The sequence below is a fragment of the Mus caroli genome, chromosome 10 (assembly GCF_900094665.2).
Source record: "Mus caroli chromosome 10, CAROLI_EIJ_v1.1, whole genome shotgun sequence".
Lineage (NCBI taxonomy): Eukaryota > Metazoa > Chordata > Mammalia > Rodentia > Muridae > Mus > Mus caroli.
This window is the reverse complement of record NC_034579.1, coordinates 38,698,413-38,714,192: the sequence shown is the minus strand read 5'-3', so window position 1 is coordinate 38,714,192 and position 15,780 is coordinate 38,698,413. Positions and strand designations below refer to the sequence as shown.

The following is a 15,780-nucleotide window of genomic DNA, read 5'->3' as shown; positions in this document are numbered from 1 at the left end:
ATGGTTGTGAGCCACCATGTGGTTGCTGGGATTTGAACTCTGGACCTTCGGAAGAGCAGTCGGGTGCTCTTACCCACTGAGCCATCTCACCAGCCCTCCCATAGTTTTTCTACTTCACCAAGTAGTAGATCTCTAATGGAATTCCCACTCCAATGGCATCTCATTGAAACATTTGCCTCTTTCAGAACGTGGTACAGAAAGATGAGGGAAAGAATATGAAAAGGCTGGTGGGCAAAACAAGAGAATGCTCCAAGAAGCCCAGCTTCTGACCCTTAGTCACATAAGACTGGGGCTAGCAACCTAGAGGGCAGACGACAGTTTGAGTAAATGAAACGTCCCCCCCAAACAGTCTCTTTAACTCCATTAACACCATTAAAAACAGCACTGGGATAAACTGATATGATAACTCCCCAAAGCTTAATATTCATTCACAAACAAAAGAGAAGATCAAGCCTGTCTTCTGGGCATAAAACCCCCAGAATCTCAATGGACACTGCAAATCTTCCATGCTATAATCCAGGTCACTCTTACAGAATGCCAGCCTCAGTCTTCCATCAAGGAGGGATACTGGCCAGCAGAACCATATCCAGACGCTGGCAAAATCACGCTGGGGTTGCACAGCTCCTGGGTTCTGAAGCATTTCTACTTCAGATTAGGGATCTGCAACCAGTTTAAAGTCCATGCAAATACTCTCACATCTGAAACCCCTGAAGTTGGAATGGTTTCCAGTCCCAAGTACTTTGAGAGAGGATACTCAGCCTGTGTGCCACAGGTGTGGCTGTTGGTAGGAAAACAGTGATGCTCATGCTCTCAGTGTTACTCGGTCAAACCCTCAGCGAACAGCAATTCCTGTCTAACACTACTGAGATGTGGTCTGTCTTTGTACAGACAACACCTTGGATTAAAAGCACTTGTCAGATGTGGTACAAACTGATTTAGTGGACGAATGAGGCTGTGAAAACCAGAAATACTAAGTAGGTGGCAACAGCACTTCCATGAGAGCTAAGGAGTCTGGGGAGGGGCTGAGCTGGAGAACATGTGGGGGCAGGTGTTCTGGGGAAGCGAGGCTGTGGAGGTGAACAGAGAGCATGGTGTCAGGAGCAGGCTGTGAGGGGTGGGGGAACTGAGAGGCACAGCATGAGGGGATGGGGAGGAGAAGCCGGGCAGCCTTTGGACTGACAGTAAGAGATGGAGCCTCAGCACACCAAATGGCTTTACATGACTAGAAGACTACAGCAGCCTCTACTGATGCTTAAAAACATCTACTGATGTTGCTGGAAAAGACTAAAGGGTGACACAGTCTCTGCGATATTCCACAGGCATCTAGGAGTTTTCCTTATTTTGTGGTTGTCAATAATTTCATTTTACTATATTATTTTATCTCCCACAAGTATAACAAATATAAAAGCAAAAAGCCCTTCACTGTTATTGGTGTTGTAAATGAAAGCACTGTGTAACCCGCATCATTAAACCGCTGCAAGGCTGTTTATGTTTGATTGGTATAAACAAGTCTCACCGCTCACATATCCATTTGCCTAGTGAACTCTGAAGGCTTCCGTGCATGAGGAAGGCACTATGCTAGCCAGGTACAGGTGCTATGGCAAGCAAAACCAGGCAAGAGCTTAGGATCAAGCACAAGAAATAGAAATAACCACTAATACAATGTAAAACCACAGCTGTAATAAACGCTTCCACAGGCTTGCTTGAGGAAGTAGTGCCTGAGCTGACGTCCAAAGAAGAACAGATGGAAAAGGAACCTGAGAGAGAAAGGGGAAGAAGAGTGGCCTCCTAGTCCAGGTATGACCTAGGGGACACAGGGACTCAACCACCAGGCTAAACAATCTATAGCAATAGGTTTGTTCTTTATCCAAGGAACACTGGGAAGTTACTACAGTATTTTTATTAAAGCAAATGAAAAGAAACAAAACAAGAACTGTCTTGTGGAAAGATGACAAGGTGGTGGTGGGCCCAGGATGTAACCACATGGTATAAGACATCTGGAGAGGTGCCTTTTGTGATACTCACCGAGAATTATGGGACTAGCTTAATGCACATCCAGAGATGAGTCAAACCTAAAATAACAATTTTAATTCAACTCAAATAGAATTTGCACTTTTGACAGTCCTAGAAAAATCACTTAATATGAATGTACAACTAATTTTAAATACTATTAATTCTAAAAAGTCTGTAAATTATATTTGGGGGTTGTCTTAGTCAGGGTTTCTATTCCTGCACAAAACATCATGACCAAGAAGCAAGTTGGGGAGGAAAGGGTTTATTCAGCTTACACTTCCATACTTCTGTTCATCACCAAGGAAGTCAGGGCTGGAACTCAAGCAGAACAGGAAGCAGAAGCTGATGCAGAGGCCATGGAGGGATGTTCCTTACTGGCTTGCTTGCTCTGGCTTGCTCAGCCTGCTCTCTTATAGAACCAAGACTACCAACCCAGGGATGGTCCTACCCACAAGGGGCCTTTCCCCCTTGATCACTAATTGAGAAAATGCCTTACAGTTGGATCTCATGGAGGCATTTCCTCAACTGAAGCTCCTTTCTCTGTGATAACTCCAGCCTGTGTCAACTTGACACAAAACTAGCCAGTACAGGGGTAAAAACCAAATCACACCAAACCAACCAACCAACCAACCAAACAAACAAACCATACCAAACAAACAAAAACCAAAAAACCCAACCTATTTTGAATTTTAGGCTGGCCTGAAATTCATTGTCTAGCTCAAGCTGGCTTTGACCTTGAGGCAATTCTCTTGCCTCTGCCTTTCAAGTGTTGGGATTACAGGTGTGAGCTACCATGCCCAGTGCTGTTGAAAGCTTTGCCTCTCCCAAAATTCTAGTGTGGCTCTAAGATGACTAACTTACTTACTAGGGGAACTGAGTTCTTAGAAGGTAGGCTGAGACAAGGCTTTGGGCCAGGCAGCCTCCCATGTTAGAGCCCCGGCTCAGGCAGTGGCACACTCAGAGGCCAGCTCCCGTCAGCCGCCCGCGCCATCACATCTGCAATGGTTAACACACTTCTCTTCCTTAATTCAATTTTCTACCTCAACATCTCAAATCACCACTATGACACCTTGTTAAAACACATCCTCTTAAATTGATTTAATACAAATCTGTCGAGATGGAGGGACACACAAAGAATAGGAACTGTAAGAAAGCAGTTATTACAAAAAGCTCCTAATACATTTGAATATAACAGCGCCCAGAGAAGAGCTTCCTGCTGGAGGTGGTCCTCAGTCCTGGAGTAGAGAATGGGAAGAGAGCAGGCTGAGGCTCCATCACTGCAGTGAGGAAAAGGAGTACCTCATAGAAAGGAGCACAAGAAGCAGTGACAGGAAGGGCAGAGTGGGAACAGGTTCAGGACTGGGACAGGTCCATTTAGGCATGAGACTCACAGAAACAAGCCCGGTTAGCAGAGAGCCAAAGGATGATGTGCCTTGGGACTCAGGTGTAGTCTGGACTTCTAAAAGCAATCTGGAGGCTTGGACAGCTTGTCAGGAAGATAGTGATGCAATTAGTGCTAAAAACTAAAACTGTTCCCTGGGCCTAATACCATGATGACAACATGCTGGATGCAGAGGAAATGAGAGGGAAGACCAGTGAGGGACACCTCATCCAGCAGCCTGGGGAGAGATAATGAGGGCTGCAATTAGGGCAGTGCAGTGAAGGGGTGAAGAAGAGCTGGAAGACACAGCGCAGCAGCGGAGGTGGCCCTGGGCAGCTGGCTCACTGACTGGAACTGGGGAACAGAGGAAAGGCCGTGGCTAAAGAGTCAAACCTCTCTGTTAAGCATAATGATACACCTAGGAGAAGTTGGAAATAAATCTAATAGGGAATTGATGAGTTCATTTTTGACATGTTAATTTTGAATCCACGGAGGATTTCCAGATGGAGATGCCCAGTGGGGAGCTGGAAATGCTCTGGTACAAATTTAATGGGTTCTTCATGGAAGTGATGGCTGAGACACGGAAGCTGACGGATGAAGGTGTCCTGGGGTGGGGGTTGGGGGGGAGAGAAAACAAGAGAAGGAAAACAATGACAGAAAAAGCTAAGAAAAGGGAAAAAATAGATATGGTGGTACATACCAGACGTTCTAGTTTCAATTTTGTTTTTTGAGACAGGGTCTGTCTACATAACCCTGGCTGTCTCGGAACACACTATGTAGACCAGGCTGGCCTCCAACTCTTCCACTTACCTCTTCCTCCAGAGCTCCATACTACAAATTCTAACATGCAGGAGGTTGAAGGTTTATAGCAAGCCTAAGTAAGGCCTGTCTGGACTACACAGCAGGACTTTGTCTCAAAAAACTAACTAAATATATGCATGCATGCATACGTCCTTAGAAATGAAATCCTGGGAACTCTTAAGTTTAGGGGACTTAGGAAGAATTAGTAACCAATATAAAGGAATGCATGCTACCCACAAATATAAGTCACCAAGACATAGATAAAGAAATATAAACACACTAATGGTGAGAGCAGAGGACTGCAGCCCGGCACTATACACAAACTGAGGCCAGTGGCAGCCTGTCAGAACATACCGCACTGTAGTTTTCTGTCGACCTGACACAAGCTACAGTCATTTGGGAAGAAGAAACCTCAACAACAACATAAAAATGACCCTACCAGACTGGCCAGTGGGCAAGCTTTTGGTCCACTTCTTGATTGATGATTGGTGTGAGAGGGCCCAGCACATGTGGGCAGTGCTGCCCCTGGACTACTGATCCCAGGTGCTGTAAGATGCAGGCTAAGTAAGCCATTGGGCACTTCGTCAGATCCTGCCTGCACGTTCCTGCTTTGACTTCTCTGGATGATGGACTACAAGGTGTAAAATAAAATAAACCCTTTCTTCCTCAGGTTGCTTTTGGTCACAGTGTCTTATCACGTCAATAGAAAGCCTAAGGCACATACACAGTCCTCTTAAATTCTATCTATTCATGTGTGGAGGTGGGTAGGCGGTGCTTATGTTTGTGCAAGTGTGTGTCTGCAAATATAAACGCATGAATGTGGAGGGCAGAGAACAACATGCAGGAATCAGTTTTCTCCTCTTCCACTATGACACATGGAGAGCACAGGGCTTAAGCTTGGGTCTCCAGATTTTTCCAGAAAGTGCCTTTACCCCTCTAAGCCATCTCACCAGTCCAGTGGCTGCTTCTTTTAGGCCTTTTGGGGGTATTTACTATGAACTTGTAAGTTCTTTACCACACAGAATAATAAAATTGCCTGCAAGCGTGACACAGACGACAGGCATGGCATACTGTGAAGTCAAGTACCAGCTATTTTCTCACAAAAACCATGCTAGAAGTTCCTAGTGACATCCTTTTATAAATAAGGAAAATTAGCGAGGAGACTTGGAAAAGTTTAATAATTACTGGCCACATTAGCATTAGTCAATTAGAAATGGAAGTGCCAAAATTTAAAAGTATTTGGGCTTGCAAGCCTAATCCTTCATGCCTTGAGGTAACTCTGCTGACTGTCCCTGTCACAAGCCTGTATGAAGTCTAGATGGCTCAGGAGGCACTTACACACGCACACGCACACATTTCCCCTAGGGGTCTAGCACAGGTATTGCTGTGACTGGTGACTGGTCCAAAACACAGGCAAGTCCCTGTGGCAGTGGTTCTCAACCTGTGAGTCTCGACCTCCTGAGGGGAATTGAACAATCCTTTCACAAGGATTGCATATCAGACATCCTGCATGTTAGATACTTACATTACAATTCATCACAGTGGCAAAATTAGTTATGAAGTAGCAATGAAAATTGGGGGTCTCCACAGCATGAGGAACTGTATCAAAGGGTCAGAGAATCAGGAAGGCTGAGAAGCACTGCTCTGTGGTCATGACTGGTGCTAAAAGGCAAAGCTGTGATTAGTCCACACACTTGTCCGGCTATAGAAGAAGATTCCTCAGGTACAGTGAGGCAGCTGGAAGAAACTCAGCCCCTCCAATGGCTTCTCCTTATCTACTTTCAGTACACAAGCTGGGCTAGCAACAGAGAAGTATGAGAAGCAGAAGACAGGGCAGTGACTACTGCAGAGCAGTCCTGTAGACAGTGGCCAAACTGTAGAAGGGGCCAGGCAGCTAATGCTCGATGGCTAAAGCAACAGCTGAATGGCTCAGTGGCCAGGGCAGAAGAAGGGCAGTGAGCTCAGGAGACTACAGAAGGATCCAAGGCTGTGGGGGTCCAAAGGAGATAGCCTGCAGCTTCCAGTCACCAGGAAGCTGTCAAGTCTTTGGGGTCTAGGATCTCAGACCTCAGTTGAGAGTTGTAATTCTGGTCACTGCCAAAGGTTGAATAATCTTGATATCTAGGCCTTCCTGGGAGCTGTGATGCCATTTGCAGAGAAGGGCTGGGAAACCCTGACTGGCCAGGCATACAAGAGAGCTCATACTCATGGGCTAAAGGTTCCTGTGGTGGGTTGAATAGGAATGGCCTCCATAGACTCCTGTTTGAATGCTTGGTCATCAGGGAGTGCCACTATTAAGAGGTGTGTCACTGTGGGGCCAGGCTTTGAGGCAACACCTAGTATGGCACTCTCCTTCTGCTGCCTTCTGATCAAAACATAGAACTCTGAGCTGATAATGGACTAAACCTCTGAACTGTAAGCCAGCTCCAACTAAATGTTGTCCTTTAAAAGAATTGCTATAGCCACAGTATCTCTTCACAGCAAAAGAAACCCTAACTAAGACAGTCCCCTTATCTGGTCACTGCCAAAGGTTGAATAATCTTGATATCTAGGCCTTCCTAGATATCACGTGAGTGTCTGAGGACTGGGGTTACACTTGCTGCTGCTTCAGCCTGCCCACTGTTGAACACTCTATGCAGCTGAACACTGGGGGAAACTATAGCTGATGGAGACCAGCACTTAAAAGAACTCCCTGCTGACCCATGAGTCTATGTAAAAGAACCCTGAACAGCTATATTGCCAGTTGACTGGAAATACAGCCATTCCACTCTGAAGTCCTGAATCGCTCTTCCTAAATTATGACTCCTTTAAAAGTGATAAAGTTACACACAGTAAAAGCCCCAACACACTCTAACGAACATGCTGTGCTGTGTTATTTGAATACCATGTAAAGGAAGTTAGTTACTACTGATAAAAACGGGCCACAAGGGACCTATTCCTTATGCACAGTCTCTGTGCCTTCCTTTTCCATTTGAAAGAACTGGCTGGCATCACTGTTGCATAGTGCCTTGCCCACACTTTGGATAGAAAGTGGAAGTGCTGTCTGATGGAGGGCAGTGGTGGGTATTGGGGCACAGTAAAACCTTTTTCTTCTTAAGAAGACTTCTTATGCTTTTAAACCATGTGCATGTGTCTGTGTGCTGTGTTGATAAGCAGGTGTCTGCACTAGACAGAGGCACTGGGAGTCCTGGAATACTGGGAACCTAACTCAAGATGTCTACAAGAGCAATACTCACTCTTAACTACAGAGCCCCATGGGGAGATCTTTTCACATTGTGGAAGGAGAGAATTGACTCCTGAAACCTTTCCAGCAGAGACAAACAGATCCCTGGGGCTTCCAGGCCAGACAACCTGGCCTTCATGGCAAGTGCCAGGCCAGGCCAGTGAAAAATCCTGTCACTCACAAAAGGTGGATGGCACCCACGATGGTTCTCGTGCCTCCATATGAGACCACACACACACACACACACACAACTTACCACTTAGAACCATTATCATTTAATAGATTCAAAACCCTCTCTCTGTAAACCTAGGTGGCAGAGAATCACCCGGGGGGGGGGGGGACTCCCTCTAATGCTAAAATCTAGAAAGAGAATATGTTTTACTACTCAAGATACTCAGAAACATAATATAAAAGGTGGATGCCCAATTCTAACAAACATGGGGTTGGGGTGATTAATAAGACTCCTAACAATGCTTATAATTATGTCCCCAGCTAAAATAGAAATTACAGACACTCCTGAGGCACCACAGGTAACTGGAGCCCTGGGGATACGCTCATCTTTTCCTACCTTGGGGAACTTTGTTGGTTTGTTTGCTGACTGAAACTTTCTAAATTAAATTTGTGACTAACTAATGAACTACAACTATGGTTTTCAAATCATACAATGTAATATGTTAGAGTAAAAAAATGGAAAAGTAAATGTTTAAATAAGAATAAGCCAGCTAGCCGGGCATGGTGGCGCACACCTTTAATCCCAGCACTTGGGAGGCAGAGGCAGGCGGATTTCTGAGTTCGAGGCCAGCCTGGTCTACAAAAGTGAGTTCCAGGACAGCCAGGGCTACACAGANAAACCCTGTCTCGAAAAACCAAAAAAAAAAAAAAAAAAAAAGAAGAAGCCAGCTGTGGTAGCACACTCCTATAATCAGCACTTGGGAGGTAGATGTGGGAGAACTGTTTGTTTTTCAAAGACTGTGGACCTTCAGGAGCCTTTATATTTGTTTATTTAATTTGGTGTGTGTGTGTGTGTGTGTGTGTGTGTGTGTGTGTGTGTGTAAGAGGACAGGGGCAATTTTGGGGGAATCAGTTTTCTTCCACTACCATGTGAGTCCTGGAGATCAAATTCAGATTGTCAGATTTGGCTGCAAGCACCTTTACCCACTAAGCCCTGGTTGTTTGTTTTTGGAGACAGAATCTCACCATGTAGCCCAGGATAGCCTTGGCCTTCCTGCCTCAGTGGCTGAGACTACAGGCATATGTGAACACTGTCTCATTCATTTCATAATTGGCAATGCACAGAAACAAGCCCTGGGAGCCAAGCTGGAAGCAGGACGGTGGAGGCTTAGCCTCGTAGATCTGTGGTCGGGATTTCTGGGTTCTGCATTATTCTGTACTTTTGAAGTATATTTTTAAATGATAGAAAGAAAGGTTATGCTACTAAGCAGAAACAAGTATTAATTGATAGATGAATATTTTATTTTCCTACTTGTCTTTAAACTCTATATTTTAAAGACAAGAGAATTTTTTTAAAGGCAGTAAGTTTTCCCATTGGAAGAAACAGAATAAAATAACCCATGTGTGATGATCCTCAGAAACCTGGTTTTTTTTCTATTGAATAATTGATTGGCTTTTGTTGTTTTCCAAGACAGGGTTTCTCTGTAGCCCTGGCTATTCTGGAACTCACTCTATAGACCTGTGGCCAAGCTCACAGAGACTCACTTGCTGCTGCATGCAGAGTGCTGGGACTAAAGGTGTGCTCCACCTCTACCTGGCTGATCAGATGCAGAGATAAAGTTAAATGGTATCAAAGAAATGACAGACAGACAGACAGATATACAGAGACAGAGACATACATACATACCAACAGAGAGACACACACAGACACACACAGAGAGACACATACCACACACACAAAAAAACCACACATACACAAAACACATACATTTAGCAATTGGATGAGAATATTACTCATTTGTAAAAGAAAAGCCTAGCACTCCTGACAATAGTCTGAAAGTGCTGTGATTTAAAAGTCACTAAAAATAGCCTGCATGTCATGGACTGTTGTGTGCAGTTAGAGAGCTAGAGGTTAATTTCCATTGACAAAATGACCTAAACTCTATGGTCATTGCCACTTCTATCCCAAGACTAAATTGTCCTAGATTTGAAACAATTTTAGGGCCTGAGGTGACCAGTCTTCAGAATCTGGGAGTTATAGCAGCCACTGACATGGCTTGAGGGCCACATGCACATCCCACATCAATTAAATCCCTAAGAGACACCAGTGACAAGAAGTTCCTGCCTCACTAACACTCTCCTGAAGCTGCAATTAGGTGTGATGGGCATGTGGCAGAAGACAGACTCCTAGGGGAGAAGGAGAGAGAGAGAGAAAGAGAGGGTCTGGAAGAGAGAGGGGGAGAGAGAAAAGAGAGCGTAGAATAGGAGAGGAAATCCAGCCAGGGGCTTAGCAGAAATGAGTACTGACCACCAGCGGTTTACTGAAACAAGTATAAGCCAAAGTCAGAACTGATCACCTTTGCAGGTAGATGTGACCCACCTCCATAAAATTAGACATACAACCAGAAAACAATAGCAGCAAAGATATAACTGAATATTTTAAAATACTAACGGGATGAAATGAAGTAATTAAAATAATCTTTGGCTACATTGAAAACTCTCGGTGAGCTCATAGACTGTCACACCTTCACCCTCTATGCTCATAACTACAACCCCGCCACCTTAGTGGTGAAGCAAGGGGTCAAGCAGACCTGTGGGTGGGATGGAACACAAGCATAACTGCACTGCCAGACACAGGGACTCAGCATCACTCGGGCAGTGCCATGGCTAAGAGCTGACGTACTGTGCATGATCCTTCCCACTCCACAGTGTGTCTGTGCACAGGATAAATCAATCAGGTTTCCAAAGTTCGTCGTGCTTTTCTTCACCCAAAGGGTCAGTTGTGATGAACTCCACCGCTCAAATGCAAAAGCCCACCTGCTCTCAGATTAATCTATTATTTTCTCTGGCTTTACTCAGTCAGAGAAACTTCAGGTAGTTTTAATACCAGCTGCTGCAATAAAGTAATGCACATTTAGTGCTAAGAATATCAGTCTTCTTAGCTAATGAAGAAGACCAACTGTGCAAAATTGTGAAAATGTGTACTGGAACAGTTGAAAAGACAAAGGTGACAGTCATATAGCTGGCATTTACACAACATATTAAGCAGAGGAGAAAGCCAAATGTAAAGATACAAGAGCAGATGGAGAAAGCCAGTCAAAATCAACAAGCTGGAGAAAATGGTGATATAATTTACAGAAAATCAGATAATACCTCCAGGGCAAGTTAGGAGGAGGTGAGCGGCAATGAGAAGTGCACCGGATCTCAACAAGAAAAATGTTCTCAAAACTGACTGGAAAAATAACTACAGAATACCATTACTGTAACATTATGGTTCAGAGGAGCAAACTCTTAGAGGAAATCTCATTAATTTTTCCAAAGTCAACACTAATTTAGAGTATAGAAGAGCAGGACATAGAGGAATTGGAAGGGGCAGGACGGTGGGTCACAGACTGTATGCACCCCTCCCACACAGAGCTCCCACCAGAGTCATCCTGTGACTGACTGCCTAGTTAAACCTATTAGCTCTCATAATCATGAATGCCAGCACCTAATTAACTTTAGGACCTTGCAGACATTTACAACTGGCCACCAGTGGAGGTGATAACGGAAAGGATTAGCATGGTAAGATCATCAAATTCTGTGTCAACAGAAAAGCACAATTCACTGTCCTAGAGTTTCACTTAGATGTGAGTTAATGAATAGAAGGCACCTGCTCCACAGAGAACTGGTGGTAGTAAATTACTACAGGCTACCCCTGCAATTGACACCTATCAAGAGAGGCAGGGAGATCTCACTACCAGATTTCCAGCAGACAAACTGTTTCACTTAGCAGTGTCTACTAGCTTTCCCATGTGCCATCTCTTCTAGTTTAACGAACACCTTTGCACTGGCCATGACCCATCTTCTGTAGACAGGGACACTGACACCCATGGGGATGGCGGTTTTCTCCACCTCAGACACACTACATGTTTGTAATCATGCACTTTCGTTGTCTTCCTTGTCTACACTCACTGTAAATGTGTTACGATACACGGACTCCCCATGGCTGCATCTTCAGGGTTTAGAATAATGTCTGGTACTTCGATGATTAATAATGTATCCTGCCTAAAAGTATGTAACTGACAAGTGAGACACCTGGGGTCCAATTTGATATCTGTCTCTGCAGTTCACATTCATGGGATGTAGGGAGTTAATGACTGCAATAGAATTAAAGTATAGAGTAAACAGGGAAGACACCTCAAATTTGGGGCAAAGTACTTTATGGGTAAGAGATATGAAGAAAAGTCTTTGGGTTCCAGGTCTGCTGTGCTGACAGCGGGCCCAGCGGAAGGGTGCAGCCTTCTCCTTATGGGCGTGCTCAACGAGGTTCCCAGGTAACAGAACTGCGGAGTCGGAGGCTCCTGAAGCATGGGCGCAGGAAGTCTTGAATAACCCCCATTCACACACAGACCTAAGAGTTATAGCACAGTAAGTGTGCTGTGCAGGTGGAAAAGCAAAACCTTGTAGCCTGGTATTGAATAAATAAATAAACAAACAAATCCCTCACAGGCTGAAAGGGAGCCAGGGTCTAGGCCTAGCCCAGGCGTGTTAGCTGAAGCAAGGCTCTGCAAAGGGCCAGCTTGTGGTCGATGGCACTGTGCCCTCCTGGTGGGCTGTGACAGCAGAGCCTCCAAAATAGTTCACAAATTCACAACTTTCAGAGAGGGAAATCATGGGAGAGGGCACTGGAGCTCCGGGGACTGGAGGTACAGCTGTGAGCACTCACATGGGCTCAGGAAATCACACTTGGGCCCTCTGGAAGAAGAGCAGCCGTGGCTCTTTACCGCTGACCCACCTCTCCAGCATTAAGGGCACCATTTTTATCCTCATTTTAGAGATGGGGAAACCAAGACCCAAAGTAATAAGTAGTAGAACCTGACACTAGGAACCCTGGGGTCTACATCTTTTCTAAGCTTCCCCTTCGAAGCATCATCTCAGACAGGAAGACATTCAACTACAGAACAAGTTTTCCTTGAAACATTTAACGTCAGTTGCTGGCTGGGCATGCTGCTGCTCACCTTTAAATCTAGCACTTGGGACGCAGTGGCTTAAGGATCTCTGTGACTGTGAGGCTAGCCTGGTCTACATAGTGAGTTCTAGGACAGCTAGGGCTACATAGAGAATGTTTCAAAATCCACCCCATAAAAAACAAATAAAACAAACAAACAAGTATGTGAATGAACAAATGAATGAATGAAAGCAGCCAGTTGCCAACTTGAACTGTCCAAATAAGCAGAAGGCACCATGGAAACGGGAATTAATAGGAGTGTGTTTTTAGTACCTGAACTGCAGACACCTCTTAAACTTAGCCAATTATTTCAGTGATACCTTTTGTAAGAAAAGGATGAGCTCAGCTCTAGGCCTTTAGCTGTCATGTCTCTTGGATTTTTAAAATGTGGAATGGTTTCTTGGTCATCCTCACACATTAGGGCCTTGACCACGTTGAAGATCTCAGGTCAGCTGACCTTGAGAAGTTCTCTCATTGTGGCTTTGACTGTTGGATCTTTGCAACTGCATTCAGATTATGCATCTTTGACAGAAAGGTCATAGAAATGATGCTCTATTTATTTTCCCTCACATTAATTCAGTTTGTCCCATAAAAGTAGATTTCTCTTTGGCCACTTGAATACAGAGATGTTGCCGTCAAATACTTTGTAGTTAAATCAATAACTAGAGAATGGTGCTAACTATTCCTCATTATTCAAGAGCAGAAAAATGTTCCATAAAATATAAAATAAATATACTTCTCACTGCACATTCTGGTTCCCACTGAAACTGTTAAAATATATAAATACCATGAAAGCTACTGCCTACATAAAAATTACAGTAGTTAAAACTCAGCACAATCATTTTGTACAATTACTAGTCTGAAAGGTCTAATATTCTCATACACCTAAGAAAGCTATTATTCTCTATGCCTGCATTCTTCCAAATGGCCTTTTAATTAATGATAGTGAGATCTAGTAATTTCCTACCAAACAGCCCTGAGCCATGAATTGACACATGTTCTGAAATCATCTGTTAGACAATCAGAAAATATTATTAAACTCCAAAGAGAATTTTAGGAAAGACTTGAACCATAGAAACTTAATTTGACAAGTTCAGAGAACGCTGTGTTTCATTTCACAACGTCACAAGTTTAAAACATTCCTCAAAAATGGATTTTGCATTTAAGCCATCCTTCACAAGAGAGATGTAGCAAAAAGTCATGTTTTTGAAAAAGAAAAACAACCTTAACTATTTAATTGGTATTAAAAGTTTACCTTAAAAAAATAAGACAAAACAAAAAATTCTTTAGCTTTGTAAGAATGGGTCACAACTGATCACCTTTTAATTTTTAATGCCACAGAGAAGATTGATAGAAACTATACTAAATATTCTCACACACATTGGTATTAAAAACAAAACAAAAAGATAATCTTAGCTGGGTGTTTATACAGAGTAATAGCGCTGCATTTTTAATATACTGAACTCAGTAGAGATTTTTTTTTCTTATTTATTTATTTAGAAACATGATCTTACTTTGTAGCACTGCCTGGCCTGGAACCCTCGAATTCCCAGAGATCCATCAGTCTGTACCCTCCAAGTGCTGAATTAAAAGGCAAATGCTGCTATATTTGGCTCAGCAGGAGAGTCTAAAACTGAATTTAAAATTCCCACTTGGGTTATGTGATTTTAGAACAACTTATGTTGACTACCTTTGTTTATTTTATTATACTACCAGTTTTCAAAATTCAAGAACTACCAAGGCTATTACAACAGTACTAGGATTTTGCTTCTCATATTTACCAATAACTGAACAAAACTGTGAAGTCAGTGTGCAAGGGTGGCAGATGTGAACAGCAGGAGGTTGTGGTCAAACTGTACTCACCAGAAGAACAATGAAAAAGAAACACTGTTACATACAGAGCAGTAGTTCTCAAGGGGAGAAACTCCCCTTCTCACAGGCGAACTCTGGGAATGTCTACAGCTATTCTGGTTGTCACAACTTGAGGGGACACTGCTTCTGAACATCTGACAACAAACCTTATAGCCACCCAGGACAGAGTGAGGAGGTTGAGAAACTCTGATTTCAGGGGTATGCTGGAGGCTGGAGATGACTCACGTTGAGAGCACAGGCTGCTCTAGCAGAGGACTCAGGTTCAACTCCCAGCACCCATGTGGCAGCTCACAGGCGCCAGACGAAAATGCGGTGCATATTCCAGCAAAACCTTCACATACATAAAATAGAAATAAATGTATTTAAAAAAAAGAATGAACATACTTACAGAACTGCAGGGTCACTGCAGAGACTAATAAGGAACGCTGAGCATGTAAAATACTCAGTATTCTCTGAGACACACAAGGGGTCAATAACCTAACTATTGGTATCTGAATGACCAATGGTCTAGGCTATAATAAAAGCTGGAAAAAATGCAAATGTATTTTACCTGTCTCAGTGCAAAAACATCAAGAATAATCAAGAAGAACATGAAAAATAAAGTGTTTTAAAGAATATGGCAAAAAAAAAAATCCTTTTAACGCCTATATAGCCAGCCACTGGGTCTCTACAAACAAACCCTGTGGGTGCACATAATCATTTGGGGTTAGGGAAATTAATTCTTTACTAGTAGGAATAACAGTGAAGCACCTTCATTCCCTAGGCAAGAGTCTCAAGCATATGAACTTATTTAATTCAGTAAAAACAACAGCATATTTCTTAAAATGTACTTATGCTAGGCATATGTTTATGTGTGTAAGGGGATGTGGCTGCCTGGGGTGGACTTGCATGTATGTGTCCATGTGTATGGAGGCCAGAGGAAATGTTGAGTGTCATCCTCAAGAACGGCTGCCTCTGCTGAGAAACACTTTCTCATTGGTCTGAAGATCACCAATTAAATCTCAGGGATTTCCTGAGAGCGCCAGCAACCCTATTCTGTCTGTCTCCCCAGTGCTAAAATCACAACTATGTGGCACCAGACAACACTTTTGTGTGGATTTTGGGGATTGAACTCAGGTCATCGTGTCTGCAAGGCAAGTCTTTGCTGACTGACCTCTCTCTCCTAACCCCACAAACAGTTCTTAACAGCCTCAGGTTTAAACGTCTCAACAACTCTGCTCAAAGCTATGAGCTCCCTGCCGTAGTCTTCCCACATTACCTAAAATGGCAGCTGCGACTCTGTTAGCTAGTGTGATTCCAAGCACCTTTTTTTTTTTTTTTTTTTTTTTT

General features: G+C 43.5%; 1 protein-coding gene across 2 annotated transcripts in view; it reads right to left on the bottom strand.

The window, feature by feature from the left end:
• The window catches only part of Pdss2 (decaprenyl diphosphate synthase subunit 2), a 215,006-nt gene that overhangs the window by 142,470 nt on the left and 56,756 nt on the right, over positions 1-15,780 (bottom strand). The window lies entirely within an intron of this gene.